This window comes from Castor canadensis, chromosome 1 (genome assembly GCF_047511655.1).
Source record: "Castor canadensis chromosome 1, mCasCan1.hap1v2, whole genome shotgun sequence".
Taxonomy (NCBI): domain Eukaryota; kingdom Metazoa; phylum Chordata; class Mammalia; order Rodentia; family Castoridae; genus Castor; species Castor canadensis.
Window position 1 is genome coordinate 48517137 of NC_133386.1, and position 14063 is coordinate 48531199.

At 34.4% G+C, this 14063-nt stretch overlaps 1 long non-coding RNA gene and 1 other non-coding gene across 2 annotated transcripts in view; one reads left to right on the forward strand and one right to left on the reverse strand.

The window, feature by feature from the left end:
* Positions 1–278: 278 nt before the first annotated feature.
* Positions 279–14063, reverse strand: part of LOC141424067 (uncharacterized) — an 83971-nt gene continuing 70186 nt past the window's right edge. The window contains exons 2-5 of the long non-coding RNA XR_012448892.1: positions 10274–10489; positions 6143–6304; positions 2828–2980; positions 279–548 (exon numbers count right to left, since the gene is read on the reverse strand). This is a non-coding gene — a long non-coding RNA (uncharacterized lncRNA). The remainder of the gene's footprint in view (positions 549–2827; positions 2981–6142; positions 6305–10273; positions 10490–14063) is intronic.
* On the forward strand, positions 2820–2983 carry LOC141415765 (U1 spliceosomal RNA). The gene has a single exon (XR_012440722.1). It is a non-coding gene; the product is annotated as a U1 spliceosomal RNA (small nuclear RNA).

Here is a 14063-nt window from a genome sequence, read left to right on the forward strand (position 1 = left end):
AGAATACTAAAATTCTCTTAGAAGTTTGAAGGGAAAAAAAGGGACTTATATATATAACATCTTGTAGTTTCTAATGAGTTTGTCAAGGAAAAGAGATGATTATCAACCTGTCTTATAGGAGCTACTCATAATGTAACAGCTTGACCTCAGATTTGCTCAACAAAAGCTTTAAGATTTATAAGCAAAGTGAATTCCATTAAAAAAAGCAAAATACGTATCTGCAGAGGAAAGTTGGAACATTCTTTTCATTTAATAAACAAAGCAAATAAAACCAACTGAACTCAGACATACACACTGCTCAGATTGTACGTGTTGCTTTACTCACAAGAATAGTCTCTGAGCACAGCTACACTGTTTCCTCCTTCCACCTCTCCCTTCCTCCTCCCAAGAGTGCAGCCCTGGGCAATTAGGGTTGCTATCACAGCAGCTGTCCCTGTGGCATGGTGCTGATTTTCTGTATGCAAAAACTGTGAACTCCAGAGGGACATGACCGTGTGACTTAACATTAAGTCTGAATGTTGTCTTCTGTGAAAACAAGGCCTATTGTGCTGTAAGAAAAAAAAATAAGAGTATGAGTTATTTTCTTAGAATTTTAATTTTTGCCATTATTGTTCTGGTTTTAGTTTACTACTGATGCTCTGAAATGAATTATTGGTATAGAATTAATGAAGTGTACAAATAATTTAAGAATCGTTTCAACCTCTAACTTAATGAACAGACAGAAAAAGGTAATAAATGATTTTTAAAAGGCTTGCATTTAAAATGAATATGCTTTTTTAACCTGAACAGATGACCTAGTTTAGAAAACTTAATATCCTCTTAGGTTATAGGATCTATTGGCTTTTATTTTTAAAAAATTCCTTTGTTATCTCTTTCTTACAATTGTCTGATCCATCTGAGAGCCAGTTTTTACCTTCCTGAACCTGACAGTTTTTTTACTAACCTCAAGAAATTATTTGCTATAATCTTTTAGAAATTTCAAAATGTATGGTGTTTGGGAATTATGTATTAATCGTGACTACATGCAAAGCTTGGTATCAGAAGCTAAGTTATTTTTTCTTTTGAAAAATAAATACTACAACTTAGGTGGCACAACACTATTGAAAACAGCTTGCCATATGCCTTTGGTTTCACTGAGAGACACACCATCTGCCACCACATTAAATAATGATTCAAAAAATATTTTAAAGAAGAATGGTAGAAGATTGTGATCGAATGCAAGAATGTTACCCATCATCTGTGCTCTAGGATCTGGCCTGAATAGCACTTCCGATTTCCTCCAGCTATGAAGTCAAACCCAGGCAGAGTGAACTAAAACCTCCTTTTTTTTTCTTGTGGATGATGAACTGAGCACAGTATGATTCACTCAGCATGATTATAGATTTAGAAGGAAATCTGATAGGAATGTAAAAACCAAAGATCCTTGGGCAATTTATATTTTAAAAAAATTTCAGCTCAGGAACTTGGATTAAAACAAGAAGAATTTACTTATGCACAATTTATTTGTAAAAATTCAATATCTTCATGGGGGTTTGGAGAAGTAAGAAAATGACAAGAAATTAGTGAGTTCTGGGGATGATACATTTATATTGAAGAAAATAAATAAATCTGTTTTACTACCATATTTTATCAAGTACTAAATGAACCAAGTATTTTAACTCTATATAATAAAATAACTGTGACAAATCCCTTAAGATGATTCCCAAAGAACAGAGGAAATTTTTTTTAAGAAGCTTAAAAATAGAAACCTCCCTCAAATGCATCCAGGCAGTGCCCTCACAGTATTGCTCCCTAAAAAGAAAAATAGAGCAGAAAGAAGTGTCCATTTTGTAGGAAAACTTTTACAAATGTTTGTCTCATTTTGCTTGCTTGAAGAAGGAAAGATTCAAACCTCACTGACAAAACTTTTGTTGAGAGAATGTCAAATGAACAATGTAACTAGATTTGACCAGTTTTTCTTGTAAAGGAGAAGAAAAGAACATCACTAAACCCTAAAACTGGTTTTGAGACTGAAATACAATTCTGTTTCAGAACTCTATAACCAATGTTACAAGACAGTCTTGTAACTCGCTTGTGACATTTATTTGAAATGTTTTATCTCTGATAACCAAGGAAAAATGGTTTCTAAATAACAGAATTCTTAATCTCTTTTAAGAAATAAAATTTAATAGTAATGTATGTTGTTATATTTCAGTGCCTTAAAAAATGTCTGATTACCACCAATCACTGTATTTGGCTTGCTCTAGAAAGTTCATGCTACCATTTATTGAAAATTATTTAATGGGTGCCTAAAAAGGCACTATAGGAAAAAAAAACTAAGAATAACACATGTGGCATTTGTATATCATGTTATAGTTACTTTGCAATATACCTGCTTTATTTATAAAATAGATATGAAAACTCAAGTACAACAGAACTTATTACATGCCTAAGATCAAATCTTCAATTCATGCTATAATCAGAATAAGCATGAGTCTTAGGACAACTTGTCAGGGCTCACTGTACTTCACACCATCTCTCTCAGCCCCAGACACCAAAGCTTCGACTTCCAAAGTTTGATATACAATTCCATACAGTTGTTCTCAATGTTTTCCATCTTTGAATGGAAGTACTTTGGAAGCAACAACATTTTAAGCTGTTCTCAGAAACAGACACCTGTGAAAACTAAGGATTTAAGAATTACGTGACAAGCTAATTGTGTGAGAAATTATACTTACACGAAATAAATACTGTAGTTAACCAGATGTTCTTGCTAATGATATCACATATTGATATATTATAATGATAGTTTGATCAGTGCAATTAAAAAATCAGATATCACACTTACCTTGTAGGGGAGATTCCATGATCACAAGGGTGGTTTTCCCAGGGTGAGGCTTATCCATTGCACTCTGGATATGCTGACCCAAGCAATTTCCCCAAATATAGGAAAATTGACTATGTAATTTGTGGAAGTGGGGAACTGCATTCACACTCTCCCCTAAGGGAAAAAAAAAAGAAAATCAGGTATCAACTAACAGGATTCATATAGGATAAACATCTCACAATTTTCAAATTGCTTATTGTCAAATATGTGAATATAGTTGATTAAAACTTGGCATAGCACAGGGGTACTAGGTGGAAAATCTTAAGTAGGAAATGAATAATCTCTATTAAAATTATCAAATAACTATTTGTGGAGAAAGTTTAATTTCAGAAACTCTTCTATTTCATTGGAAATGGGATTTGAGATATAGTGGCCATTTCAAATATAATGTGTGTGTCCTAGGGAAAGCTTCAAATGTAATGCAAGAAAAGTTTAAAGTGTGCCAAATTTCTTACAGAAAAAAATTAAGTCTTCAAATAATATTCCTCTGAGTCATATCACATCTATGATGTCTAGAAACATTTAAAGGTACTACTAGAAAACAAGAAAGCAACAGAAGCTGGGAAAAGGCAAGAGAAAGCAGATTAAAAAAGAAATCTTTCGTGTGTCCCTCGTGGGGTAAAACTGAGTCAAAATACTACAGAAAAATTACACTATGATTCCCTCTAGAAGAAAGAAGAGACTTGGTATGTATGTGGAGGGATTTAAAGAGTCCAGCCAACAACTTTGGTCCATTCCTTGTGTCTATGCTGATATCTGCAGGGTCCCTCATACACAGGGGAATGATTCTTTTCTTCACTTAGTTGCACTATGTTAATAAAACATTTCCCAGAGCTCTTCCTACAGAGAGCACAAATCAAGTAAGAAGGTGGGAACTCATGATCAGCAAGGTCTCTTCCATCTTAAACATGGGGATTTGATAAGTGAACAGACTAGTCATATTATTAATACAAAATTATATTTTTAAAAATCCATTCTCTCTTTATCAAGAGGTTAAGAGTAAGTGTATACAATGTTACACAACCAATTTTTCCATTGTCTGGTGAACTTGTCTCTAGATAATGGAGAAAATTCTCTTAGTCAATATTTTTTAATCCTTTTCCCCATTTTCCAGTTGCTCTTTTTTTCACTTGCCAGTTTAGGAATTTGCTTGGCTCTTTTCCTCCATTTAATGACTACATTTAAAAAAAGATTTGGCTATGTGCCTAGAGGCTCTTGGGTGTTGGGTACCATATAAACAAAATTAATTACTAATTTCACTGCCAGTATCAGATCACTTGCACTGAGAGGTTAGTCAAAAAAACAAAAAAGCAGAGTAGTAAAAATTTCAACAAGTAATAAGTCATAGATATAAAAATTAATTTAAAATTCTGGAGTTGTATAGTGTTTTGTTTTCTCAAATGGATTCATATACTTTATTTCATCTGGTTATCAAAATAACCTCATAGTTTGGCTACTGAAACCATTTTACCAATTCATTTCACAAGAATGAAGGTACTAATGTTGCTAGTGAGCACGTAAGCACCAAAAATAGCCCTCCTGCTTCCCAGTTTCTCTGCACTAGTTGATATTTTGACTGCTTGATACTGTCTCTGCTGTTCTTTCTTTCCCTTGCTTTTCTCTCTCCTGTTGCAATGGCCTACATTATCCCTTCTAAACTTTCATCATGAACACATGACACCCACATTTGTACCCATGGTTGCATTATGATGGCTTTTGACACATGGATGCTGGAAAGATATCTACTTTACTCCTGACTGTCCCACTAACAATTCTAATGGACAAAATCACAAAATAAAAATGTTGTTTTCTTCATGGTCATTTCTTCCCTCTTGACTACCCTGTCTCTGAGTTTGGCAGCATCATTCCCTTGGTCCCAAACTCAGTCTCGGTTACTACTGGTCTCTTAGCTAATGCCAGTTTTGAACAACTGGTCCTTGAGAAAATCATTCATATGCCTCCCTTCATTTCTTTTCTTGCTGTTACCACCTTAATTCTCTTTGTCTCTCCTTTGTATCATAGTTCTAGGTTTCCTACGCTATCCTCTCCTCTAGTCCATCCCATTCATATCTTTCTTTATAGCAATTTAGTTTCCAAGGTTGAAATACTTATCAGTCTTAATTGTTAACATTCTTTTATATAAAACCATTCTTCTAGCAAAATTAACCATTTCCTATGAAGATCTTTCTGTTTTGTGCCTTATGTGTTTCCTCATGTGTGATATTTTTTCCTTACAAATCTCACTCATCTTTCAATTCAATCATAAATTTCAAAGTTTTGCAGATAATTTTTGTAGTTTCAAAGGATGCGAACACTCTCTTTTGAACTCATTTCACCTTGTATTCCTGTATGATTCACCTGACCTGCTTTACATTGTAATTATTTATGTCTTTTTTCTCTGTCTTCTAACAAGATTGTATACTGTTGGAGACCAAGCATGGGTATGATTCATTCCAGCATCCCGGCTTAACCTAGCAGGCACTCATTAAAGTAGGCACTTTATTAAAGATTGAATTGATTCAACTGCTCACTCAGTTCAGGCTTTAAAAAATGCATTTGGTAAATTAATCATTTTCTATATTTGAAATTTAATTTGTAAGAAATATATAATGAATATATGAACACTCTAATGTAAAAAAAAAAACTTAAAACTCAAATATCCAAGAGTTATACATAAACGCAAACTTCTTAAGTACAGAAGTGCACATCAGGATTATTAGTGTGTCTTTGTACACACATGTTGCCAGTCAGCCATCTCCTTATCAGCCTTCCTACAGAAAAGGCTGTAAAAAAGGAGAGCTATTCCAAGGTGGGCAATCACTTTTGTTCAGAAAGTACACTTTAATTGAGTAATTTTTCAGATGGTTGAATTGAATTGGCATTGAAATGAATGAAGAATTTCTGTTTTGGGTCTAAATTGCCTCTCCCCACTTAAACAGGGCCACAATGTTAGAATGACATTCGTGCAGTTTGAGAATTACATATTTTAGATTATGTTATATTTGTATTGTAGGACAATCTCAAAGAAAAAGCTATCACCTCAGATAGTAAGGGATTTCACTTAACTAACCTAGAATCTATTGAAACTTTGAAACCACAAAGATTATCACAAAATTTGCTTAGTGTTTATTAAGACAATTTCAAAAAAAGCAAAGTTGAAGAGAAGTAGAATAATTTTTCATGAAATTTTAAGTATTTCTTCTAAAGGCTTTAGGCCTGCATCTGGGGTGGCAAACAAAATGATTAATGAGAAAAAAAATTATATATATACCTTACCTTATCCACTGATGCCTTTTGACTCTCTCCCCATCATGAAGTTTCTTCAGCCATGCACAAAGACTTTGGGAACTGCTACCTCAGACATTGCTGTCAATGCCTTCAGAACTGGGACTTAGACTGCATCTTAATCACAGCTAGTTCTTTCTTTCTTGTTCTGAGCTGAGTTATATCAAGGAAAGGGGAAGATGAATGAACAACCCATGCATCTGACATCTAATATCTGCTACTTCAGATTTGGGATATGATTTAATGTCTCTATTGGAGAATTTTAGGAAACAAAGTCTTTTTATCTTCCTTAAATAAATTCATGCACTGTCGCACAATTTACCTTGTTTGGCAGTTTTATTATTCAGTACAATGGGCTTTTTTAGTTGTGCAATATTTTGGCTTTTCCCTTTCCTGTCACGTTTATAAACAAAAACATTCAGTTCAGTCATTTAAACAAGGATAAAACAGACGTGATGCACGGCACTAAAACTCCAAAACTGCTGTACTGTCATTGACAGTGTTTTATAACAGACATAGAACGGGAAACAAAACAGTACTCATCTTTGTATTTAAATAATGACCTGAATTCAGAACATTAAAATGACCTTTTCCATGAAAAGGTCATTTTGATTACCCTCCAACACATATACACTTTGTATGAATCAGTTTACGATCCATCAGAACCTCCACTCTGCACAGAGGCTCTAGCCACAGCAGTGAGTGAGAACCAAGTCTCACCTCTGTTTTGTGGGCTAATTGCACATAGCTTCCTTGCCTTGAAGTAGTCCCTTCCCAGAAGACTAAGCACCTCTTTCTCAAACCAAATATACTGTTTGTTCTTCCAGACTTTTCCTGGTGCTGCATTGGTCCACAATGGTATGTTTTTTGTTTTTCGTAACTGATCAGCTTAGAAAGGGCATCTTTTTCTAATTTGCACAAAAGCAACATATAAGCAAGCTGCAACTTGGCCCTGTAGATTTAATGCATTTTTCTGGATGAATACTAGAAACAGAATGTAATCAGGATTAATTAAATTTCACTAATGGAAATCACACAACAATTTTACTACTCCAGCATTTACTTGCACTCAAAGTCAAATAAGAGAAGTTGGAAAGACACTTGGGAGTCTGGCAAAAAGTATTCAGAGGGTTTTGTTCCACTGGGAAAGGTGTTATGGAGTGAATGAGGCCTCAGGGAGGACAGAACGAGGTTTACATCACCCAGTACAGAGTTAATGCCAGGATAGCAGAGTAGAGCAGGTTCTCAATTTAATAGGGAAATCCTCCAGGAAACAAAGGATAACAAAGACCTGTTATAAATTCAAAGTAGGTCCTTGGAAGGAATAGAAAAACCTAATTGCTGCCTTCTTCATCTCCCTATGGATGTTGATGGAAAAAAGCAACCTCTGTCCAACAGACGCTATGATGATTGCATGGTGTCTGGCAACCTTGTGTTGCTCTTCCCTGCAGGGACTGTTCCCTGCTTTTCTATTCTGATAATGCTACTCTTAACCCCACCTCCTCTTTTACTGTAGAGTTGTTAATTGTTACTTTAGAGAGAAATTAAAGATGAGCAGCTTTTACTACCTTAACATTTATTCATTTAATAAGCAGTGATTGAGTTTCCTGTGTCTCAGGTATAATACCAGGTGCAGTTTACAGACGATCAAAGACACAGTTGTCTGTGCTTTTATAGTTATCTAGCCTAAACACAACCAAGTTTATTTTTCCTTTCCTCTTGCCTGTTTTATTGGTTCTTATTAAGTCTTACTAAATCAATATTAGATCCTTGTTCTGTGTTCTATCTCCTAAGACTTTCTGAACAAGTTACTTTTATCTTCTGTGTCTCCTTCCTATCAGTTTCAGTTTTGTTATCTACTAGTTTAGTTATCTTTTAATAAATTCTCCTTCCAGCCTCCTTTAGAACATGGATCTCTCTCTGCCCCCTCCTCTCCTCTCCCTTGCCTTCTCCTTCGTCTTGCCCCGCTCTCTCTCTCCTTCCCTTTTCCTCACAGGTTTCAGGGACAAGTTGTTGGCTGCTGGCAGGATCATCCTCACCTGCCAATCTAAAATCGCCAAATGTGTTCCCACTAGAGACACCAAATCCAATGAATATATTTTACATTTTTTTTTTTACTGATTTTGGTAGCATTTCAAATGTTAACCAAAATTTATACATTAATGATTCTCTTTTGTAGGTGTCAAAACAAATCCTGGTTTTATTAAAGGTTTGGCCACCAATTTGTCTCTTTTATAAACTGCTCTTCCTCTACATTTTTGGTAAATGTTGGCATTGTATGACACCCTTATCTCTTTTCACTTTTTCCACTTCTCTATTATGATCTCACCAGTGAAATGTTTCAGGAATGTGATCCACTGATTTTCAAAATTTGGCTTCCATAATAATCAATTGAAATTTTCAAATTATTACACATAGGTGGGGCCAAATTTAGTATTTTGATAATCTCTTTTGGCAATTCCAAGAAACATGGTTTCCACATTTAAATTGCCCCCTAAGGTAGAAATTCTGTGAGGGCAGTAATAGTGTCTGTCTTACTCACTATGGTATTACCAGTGCCTATTTGTCGATTTGAATCTGAAATGCTCCCCACAAGCTTATGTATTAAATTATTGGCCCCTAGATGTTGGCACTATCTGGGAGGTTCTAGAAACCTCAAGGTAGTATAGCTGTAGAAAAGCTGTAGAAACTTTAGAAGGTTAAGCCCAACTGAAGGAAGTAAGTCACTGGGGCTGGATCTTTGGAGAAATCCTTCCTTCCTTCCTTTCTCCTTCCTTCCTTCCTTCCTTCCTTCCTTCCTTGCTTCCTTCCTTCCTCTCTCTCTCGTTACCTGTCTAGCATTATATATGTAGCCCCTGCCACATGCTCCTGCTGTCATTATATTCTGCATCACCCGGGCTCAGAATCAGTGGAGTCAAGGACAATGGACTGAAACCTCTAAAATTATAAACCAAAACAAATAATTCTTCCCTTTAAGTTCTCTCAGGTATTTTGGTCCCAGCTATGGAAAGCTAACTAACCCAGGTAGTTACCTGATGAACACAACTGTTTGTTCAGTAGTTGTAGAACAAATGAATGCATGGACCCATACCTGTATATCAAGCCCAGACTTCACTGTGCATTCTCCACCAGCTTTCAATGACAGTAAATGGCACCATCATCTACTGATATCACAAACCCTAATTCTTCCATTTCCCTCAATCTTACCATTTAATCAAATACTAAGCAGATCCATTTCAGTCTTCTAATATCTTGCAAAAACCCTACTGCTTTTTGTCATCTTTGCCAATGCTCTAGTCCAAGTCACCACCATTCTTCAACTGGATTGCTTCAAAGCTCTTCTAATTAGTTACATTGCCTCTGCTCTTACTCCAGGTTTCCTTACACAAATCTGCATCATTAGAATCCAAACACATTACTATGTTTCTATGCCATTTCAGAGATGGCCGCTTCTTGACTCCAAAAACTTATTTTCAACAGTGTTTTAACTTTTCTTCACCTTACCTAATGCTCTACTCAATGAATTTTAGGAAGTATTTTTCCTGCTTTCATTCTGGTACTATTTCCTTTCATAAAAGCTTATAAAGACCTATTTAAATGCCAATTCCAAGGGGAAAATTTTGTTTCAAGTCTCATTTATATCAGCTGTTTAGTATTTTACATTTTTACTTTCTTACAGTTTCCAACTTCCATTTTCATCCTTTATTAATTTAATCTCATGTCTTTGATAGATATCATTATTGTTATTATAAGAAAATTATTAGTACATTATTAATTGTGTATGGTATTTATTTTCTGTCAAAAATAATCATTTTAATTTTTTAACAATAAAATATTCAATTTTTCTCTGATTAGCACTTTATACTTCATCTCTCATTCTACTGAAATATATCATTGAATTTTTTTATGAGTATAGATAGATAGCATATTTTCTTAATAAAACTTGAACTTATTACTCTGTTACCTGACAGGTTGAATAGATAAAATATTCTTAGGCCACAGAATTTTTTATAACCTCAATAATGTTTTTGTTTTTAATGTTCACTTTGCATCAGACAACATGAAACCAAACTGAATTTTCTTTTCTAAAGATAAATTGCATGTGTCTGCTGAGATACTTACAAGGTATTTTAATATATGCAGTTCAATATTTTTTATTCTGTGAATAGGTGGAGATATGCTTTCATTGCATTTTTCCTGGAATAGAGTGAACTTTTTCCATCCATACTTGAATACAGTCTTCCCAAAAAGCCACCAAATCGACTTGTTAATAAGAAGCTGAGATTTTCCTTGACTTTAGTAATGGAGAAGTCTCACTCCACAGTGCTAGTGAAATCTCTAAGGGGAGAAAACAAAGTTAGTATACCTACGAGGTTTTTTTTATTTTTATTTTTATTATTGTGCTGAGTGGAGGTACATTGTGGCATTTATGAAAGTTCTTACAATGTATCAAATATATCATATTTGAATTCATCCCCTCTCACTGCTCTCCTTTATCCTCTTCCTCCTCCCATTCCTGGAATAGTTTCAACAGGTACTGACATTTGCATACATGTGTATGCATTTTTTGCACTGTATTCACCATCCTACCTGCTTTCCCTGTCACTTCTCCCCACCCACGAGTATCAACCCTCACCTCCTCCTCTGACCAGGACTTGTCCCACCTTCCTGTTCCCCAATTTTGTGGACAAAAAAAGGAAAAAAATGATATCTTTGCTTGCTTGAGATAAAAGTAGCTACACAGGGAGTTTCTTCGTAATATTTCCAGGTACATGTGTATTATGACCCCAATTGGTTCATCTCTTTTATTTTTCTTCATTATACCCTAGTCCCTTTCTTATGGTGGTTTCAGCCAGCTTAAGAATTCTATATTCATTCTTGTATAGAGAGTATATCAATCATATTCATCTTCTTAACTTCCTTCTTTTACCCAAGCCCCCTTGTATGTGACCTCCCCTTAGTGTGATCAGTTTTCCATAATATAGTATTAGATCTATATTCCACATATGAGAGAGAACAAGTCCATCTCAAGGTCACTTTTTCAGTGGGAGGAAGGGGAAGCTTGATTGGGATTTGGATCAAGATGGTGATGTAATAGTACAGTATTGATATACACAGTTAGAAGATTTTTAGGAGAAAGGTTCAAAATGTCTTGGAAAATAAGACATAACACAATACCATTCTCACTCTTAAAAATGTAATATCATTTCCTATCATTATTAAATATGAGTGTTTGAAGTTCTCCAAGTTATCTAATAAATTTGATAGCTGAAAAAGGTATCATGGGATGTAGTTTTTCCTTTACTATATCCTGTTAAAAAGTTGATGGGTCTCTCAAGAAGTTGCTGGAGTGATCAATAAAGTTATTCACAACTTTCATCTTCTAGAACAAGAGTTGCTGGGCATAGTAAAGTCATGTCTAATGTAGACAGTAGCTGGCTTGGTGTAGATAGCTTGTTTTTAGTATAAACATGTCTTTCCTCAGTTTAGGAAAACATTACTGATTTGGCTGTTGTTTTGTTTTGCTTTATTCATTTGTTCTGAGCTCTTTTTACCCACAAATTGGCATTCTATTCTCTTTCAAATCTACCACCTTCTTGCTTATTATTTTGACTCATTATCATTTTTATTGTATTCTGAAGAATTTAGTTAAATTTATTCCCTCTCAATGTCCATTTTCAACAACATCAGCTCTGTTATTTAGAATTTTCAATCTAAATGTAAGAATATTCTGTTTCTTTTCCATTTTGAAAAATTCCTACCTCATCTCATGATTCTCTTCATTTTTTTATTTGTTATCTCATTTATATCTTCTTAGAGATTGTGTTACTGTATCTTATAGTGGACATATCTTTTGTACTTCCTTCTTGAGTGCTCTAAATAATATCCTAAAGTTAGTTTAAATCCTGTAGATAATTTTCAGAGGTTTGTTATTCATATGATTCTTACAACTCTTTTCTATTTCTTGTTAGAACTGACACAGTCTCTCTCTCTCTCTCTCTCTCTCTCTCTCTCTTTCTTTCTCTCTCTCTCTCTCCCCACCCATCATCTCATTGTTATTGTTGCTGCTTTTCTCTCTATCCACCCTTCTTGGCCTTGAGTAAGACAAATGTGATCAGTGTTTAAACAAGAGATAGAAACAGAGAATTTTCTAATATCCTTTCCCAGCCACTGAGACAGTGATTCAATCCTGCTTTCAGATGTCAGCTCAACTCAGTTAAACATTTACTCCACAAAATTTTCTTCCTCTGTTTTTTGCCTACCTCACTAACTACTCTCTCAGAGTTTGCTCACTGTCTTTTCTGTACTTGCAATTTCCATGTGCTAAAATGTTCCAAAGCCTTGTCTTGGCCTTTCTATAAGTCCACACCCTTACATATTCTATGTAAGGGTTATCTATGCAGATAATTCTCAAATCTACATATGATCCTGACACCCACATATTCTTCAAATTCTGCAAACATTGATCTGTCTATCCAAAGCTTTGTTTTGGTCATCTAATAGGCAAGCAAACGTAATGTAACCAAACTAAAATTATTGATATTTTTCCTTCAAACATGATTTTCCCTTGGGTTTCTCCATCTTAGCATAAAGTGACTTTATAAACCCCAATTGGGATACAAAATTCAGTTTCACTTAATACATTCGCACCTTACATTGATCCTACTACCAAAATATATCCAAAATGCTACATTATCTGTAATATACACTTATTTTTTGTATTCTTTTGCAATAAAATATTAGCATACCAAGATAGTTTTGTTTTTGGACGTTTATATACTCTTTTCTCTTTTACTCACCCCCACCCAACAAATATTGTAAGGCACAGTTTTTATTCTTTTATTTCCTATTCAATCTTTAATTTGTCTCATCAAGGTCTTCCTAAAATGACTTCCCAGTTGATTACATATCCATTATCTCTTTCCATCCTTTGTACAGCTCTTATTAATATCTTATTTTTGTTCTTGTCTATTTGTTTATTTTCTATTATTCTTAACTAGAATATTACTTCTGTAAAAAGAAAGACCTTATCTATTCTACTTATTCTAGTACCTTTGAATACTGTCTCACGCAAATAGACACTCAATAAATATTTTAGAATTGAACAAACTTATGACCTTGGGGAAGATATTAATAGTTCAACTCTCTAGCTAAATGCTAGGTTTTGTCTGACTTTAGCCAAATCAGCAGGGACACAAAAATAATATATGAAAATATATTCTTCTTTGCATTGTGATCAGAAACATTGGTATAATTATACAATTATATGTTTATAATTATACATATTATAAACATATGTATCATTGTGAGGTGGGAACCTCACAACCCTCATTAGTGAATGCTAGGCACCATACCCTCTAGAAAAGTGTGCCATATCAATCACACTGAGGAAGATAGATTGGAAACTCAGGCAGGAGCTGAAGAAACAGTTAAGAATTTATTTTCTCCTCAATGTAACATCAGTTCTTTTCATCCAGATTGTTAAGGATAATCTCCTTTGCTGAAAAATCAACTGATTTTAAATTTTAGTCACATCTACACAATGTCCTCATATCAAAACCCAGATTGGTGTTTGACTGAATAACTACAAACTATACTGAAATGGACATAAAACTATAACACTGTAGTTATTTTTTTTTTAGTTATGGGTTTTTGACAGCATGCAACAGAGGTATATCACATTATATCAGGAAGTACATAATATCCCATGGCATTGCAGTGATGCTAACTTCATCACTTTATTAAGATTGCATTTGGGTTTCTTCATCAAAAAGGTATTGCTTTTCACTTTTCTTGTTTTATTCTTTCTACATGAGTCACAAAACCTAGACCTCACTGGGAGTAGAGGGAATTAAATTTCACCTTTTATAGTGGGCAATATCTACATGTACTGTTTGGGATTCTTCTCTAA